This window comes from Pipistrellus hanaki (assembly GCF_964339955.1).
Source record: "Pipistrellus hanaki genome assembly, chromosome: X".
Classification (NCBI taxonomy): domain Eukaryota; kingdom Metazoa; phylum Chordata; class Mammalia; order Chiroptera; family Vespertilionidae; genus Pipistrellus; species Pipistrellus hanaki.
The window spans coordinates 99921202-99926234 of record NC_140524.1 but is presented as its reverse complement, the minus strand read 5'-3'; positions in this window follow the sequence as shown (position 1 = coordinate 99926234).

Sequence of the window (5033 nt, the reverse complement as noted above, 5' to 3'; positions counted from 1 at the left end):
GGGGCTTCTGACTGAGAGGATGTAGCAGAAATGATGGGATGTTACTTCCGAGATTAGGTTACACAAAGACTCTGGCTTCCATCTTGCTTGCCCTCTCTTCCCCCTCACTGGCTCTGAGGAAGCCAGCTGCCATGTTGTGAGCTGCCCTACAGGGAGACCCACATGGCAAGTAACTGACAACAGACTGCAGCCAATAGCCAGTCAGGAACCAAATCCTGCCAGACTCCCCTGAGTGAGTTTGGAAAGGAATTAAGGAATGGAGGTATGTCAAGTTTCCTTGGTAATTGATTCACAAGAAACCAAAAGTGCACACATACCCTCCTCTTCTTATCATCACCAGAGCATATTTTCCCATTGATTTTTAGAGAGAGTAGAAGAGAGGGGGAAATACAGAGAAACATTGATGTGAGAGACGCATAGACTACAGTTGCTAAGCTGGCCAGGTGCTGGACTGGACTGAACCTCAGTATGGAGCGGAAACTCTGGGCAATGGCTTTCTTAAAATATATATATTTTATTGATTTTTTACAGGGAAGAAAGGAGAGGGATAGAGAGCTAGAAACATCGATGGGAGGGAAACATTGATCAGCTGCCTCCTGCACACCTACTGGGGAGGAGCCTGCAACCAAGGTACATGCCCTTGACTGGAATGGAACCTGGGACCTTTCAGTCCACAGACCGACGCTCTATCCACTGAGCCAAACCAGTTAGGGCTGGCAATGGCTTTGATCTTAGCCCTGCTGAAGACAAAAGGGTGGGAGGGGGGTGTAGGGGTTGGGTGGAGGCAGGTAAATGGGGGGATATCTATTATACTAGATATCAATAAAAATACATTTTAAAGAAAAGACAAAATGGGACCTTTTCCTTTTTAGTATTTTTATTTACTTTAGAGAGGAATGGAGAGGGAATAGAGAGATAGAAACATCGCTGTACACCTCCTACTGGGGATTGAGCCCCTAAGCCAGGCATGTGCCCTGACTAGGAACTGAACCAGGGACCTCGGTGCTCAACCAATTGAGCCACGCAGGCCAGGCTGCAAATGGGGCAGAGCACCCCACCAATAACAGACTCAGCTTTGAGGCCTGGACATCCAGAACCTTCAGAGGTGATAAGTCGGTTCTGAAGAAACAGGCTGGTGCTAGGAAACAAAAATGGTTGAAGTGTCATCAGGAAGTGTGCTGCTGCTGGCCAGGTCTTTCCAATAAAGCAAGGAAGAGTTTATGCTTTCATTTCTTCACCAGCTCTATAACCATACCACCAATTTATCCCAAAGGAGCAATGTCAGGCTAACCCCATAAACAACTCGTACTTGAACACGATTTATGCTCATGAGCACTACAAGATGTGTACTGCGCCAACCCAAGGCCATTTAATCACTCCACTTTGAGCCTGCATCCTCCCTTATATGGTCTCCTGGACCTTTAAGCAGCCTCATGACATCACCCAGGATTTATCAAGCACTTCACTTTTAAAATCATACTCATTTAGTTTTCACAACAAACTTGAGTGGAAGATGCTTTTATCATCACTTAAAAGATGAGTTTAGCCCTGACTGGTTTGGCTCAGTGGACAGAGCATCGGACTGCGGACTGAGGGGTCCCAGGTTCGATTCCGGTCAAGGGCACGTACCTTGGTTGCAGGCACTTCATCGGTGGCACACGTGCAGGAGGCAGCTGATCGATGATTCTAACTCTCTACCCTCTCCCTTCCTCTCTGTAAAAAATCAATAATATATATATATTTTAAGATGAGTTTACGAAGGATAAGTGACATGGCAAGCCAGTGAGTAAGAAAATGAGATCCAAACCTACTGAGCCCCAAAGTCTTTAAGACCACAGGCCCCCTATTTTAATGAAGAGGGAGTCTACTTACTGCATGTCCATGGATAAGAAACATAAAAGCACCCCACCACCCAAGAAAAGAGATCACTGATCCCCATAACCTCGAATAAAGGAAGGACACAAGTCAGACAGTGTCTTCCTTGACTGTCACTCATTAGTGGCGTCATGCGCAGATACAGCGTCAGCTGCCTGCAGAAATCCTTCCCCACGCTTACCCACTCTATGCTGTGGGCTCAGAGATTTTGAATTATCTCTTTCGATAAAACCAGACTTAACATGGTTTATAAGGTACCTTAGAGAATTCAAGAGTACTACACAGTCTCCATCTCACCCTCACAGGGAAATTCCCTCAGATTGCATCTTGGCAGATTTGCTTCAGACACCTCAAATCCTTTGACTTGGAATTGGAACTGGACAACTGAGGGGTCTAGGCCGCCTGTCACTACTTGAGCCAATTAAGTAGAGACAGGGCTGAATCATATGAGCGTTTATTCCAATCCTGCCGGCAGCACGGAGGAGCAGCAGGTCAGCCACAAAAATCTGCTCTGCACACCAGTAAGCCAGCTGCTCATATTGGGTAGGACACAGATTGCATGGAAAGTAGGCAAAAGGGTATGCCAAATGGGCAGTTAGCAGGTAATACAGGCTGGAGATTTGCAGAGGCCTGTGGGTATGCGAAGACTGGGGGTCTTCAAAGGGCTGGCGGCTCTGGTTGCTGCAACAAGGTGGTTAATCTTGCTAGGAGGATGGGCCGCATTTCCAGGTGAGCTCCCAGGTCTCACGCACAGCTCCCAGCCAGGTTAGCAGGTGCCTTCTCTAATCAGAACAAAACAATCAAGGTTAACAGAGCATGGTTAATATTTCTTACAGTTCTAGCTGGTCCCCAATATTCTGTTTCTACCCCTATCAGAATCTCTTGGATTCGAGAAACAGATGCTCCCTCGGGTCGCTAAAATAGGAGAGGTCTAATATCACGCTGTACCTGGAGCAGGGAAAGGAGATGGAGGGCCACAGATGCCGAGATACTTCTCTGATGCTCTTGCAGCCTGCAGGAGGAGGAAGATTCTAGAACCCAGGCTGCTCTGCTGGCCGCAGGGTCTTCAGATCAGCTATCTTTCTGTGCCTGAAATTGGCAGGTTCTTTATTACTGGTTCAAATTTGCCTGTTTCCTCTCTTCCCAGCAGGCCCCTCTAGGGCTCTGGCCGACCTGTGGATTGACTGATTCCTGGGCCCACCTATGAGCAGAGAACAGTCTAATGCAGCTTCCCAGACTGAGGAGGGCATTGAAATGGGGCAATTTTAGGGGAAAAGGGGGAGTTGACCTTGATTGGTAACATGTTTGGGTCTCACTTGCGACAATCCAGAACCAAGCAATCAAGAATCTTTTCTGCCCTGACCAGTTTGGCTCAGTGGATAGAGCATGGGCCTGTGGACTGAAGGGTCCCAGGTTCAATTCCAGTCAAGGACATGTACCTTGGTTGCGGGCACATCCCCAGTAGGGGGTGTGCAAGAGGCAGCTGATCGATGATTCTCTCTCATCGATGTTTCTAGCTCTCTATCCCTCTCCCTTTCTCTCTGTAAACAATCAATAAAATATATATTTTTTAAAGAATCTTTTCTGAGATAGAGAACAGGCCAATGGTTGCCAGTGGAGTGGAGGTTGGGGGTCTGGGTTAAAAGGCGAAGGTACTGAGAAGCACAGGTTGGTGGTTACAGAATAGTCGTGGAGATGTAAAGTACAGCACAGGGAATAGAGTCAGTAATATTGTAATAACTGTGTACGGTGTCGGTTGGGTACTGGAAATATTGGGGGGGGGGAGGGCACTTTGTAAAGTATACGATTGTCTAACCACTATGCTGTACCCCTGAAACTAATACAAAATAATACTGACTATAAACTGTAATTTAAAAAATATTTGTTTGCCCTAGCCAGTTTGGCTCAGTGGATAGAGCATCGGCCTGCAGACTGAAGGGTTCTGGGTTCGATGCCAGTCAAGGGCACGCACCTTGGATGCCGGTTCAATCCCCAGCCCAGGTCAGGGCATGTGGGTGAGGCAACCAATTGATGTGTCTCTCGCACATCACTGTTTCTCTCCTTGTCTCTTCCTCTCCCTTCACTCTCTCTAAAAATCAATGGAAAAATATCCTTGGGTGAGATTAACAAAAAAGAATAATAAAAATGAATCTTTAAAATTTTTTTTTTAAACTGAAAAATGACTCTTTTCTGATTCATCTAGTTTTCCCAGAGGAAGTCTGCTCCTTGGGATTTTTGCTAGGTATAGCTAGCAGGCTGTGAGGAAGGGAGCAAGAAAGTGCTAGAAGAAGGGAAAGGCTACTCTGTAACCTCCTTAGGACACTTGGGCAAGATGATAATACCTTATCACAGTGGTCGGCAAACTGCAGCTCGCAAGCCACATGCAGCTCTTTGGCCCATTGAGTGTGGCTCTTCCACAAAATACCACAGCCTGGGTGAGTTTATTTTGAAGAAGTGGCATTAGATGAAGTTTAAGTTTTAAAAAATGTGGCTCTCCAAAGAAATTTCAATCGTTGCACTGTTGATATTTAACTCTGTTGACTAATGAGTTTGCCAACCACTGACCTACCATTTTACTAAATTCCAGCTGTGGACCAGGCCCTGTGTTGGGCTTTGTGAGAGCAACTAATACAAATGACTCCTATATAGTACAGCAGTAGGATGAGGGTACTTCACATACCTAAAACTCACTTTTATTACCATATTCCTATGCTCACTTTACAGGGCAGGAAACTGAGTCTCAGAGAGGTCCATCAGCTGGCACGGGGCAGGGCTAGGATTTAACCATGACCCTGTGCCCATCTTGATTCCTTTAAACATTGTCATCTAATTCCTGCAGATGCTCAGACGTAGGTGTAATCACTTACATTTAATGTTTGAAGACACCGAGGCTCGAAGAAGTCAAGTAATTTGCCCAGAGCCCGTCAGCAGGCAGCGTCCCTCCTCCTTCATTCGATCTGTCACACCAGTCACTGAGCAGATGAGGCCCTGCACTCCACTCTGCGCATGTGCCAGTCATTCCGACACCCACACCATGCAGCAGCCTTTCCCTGCGTCTCCCCTCTCCTGCTGTGGGTTTTATCACGAATTGCTGCATCAATAGCCTATCTATCGCAGACACCAGTCTAAAAAGGACCCACCAGGAAATCTGACACCAT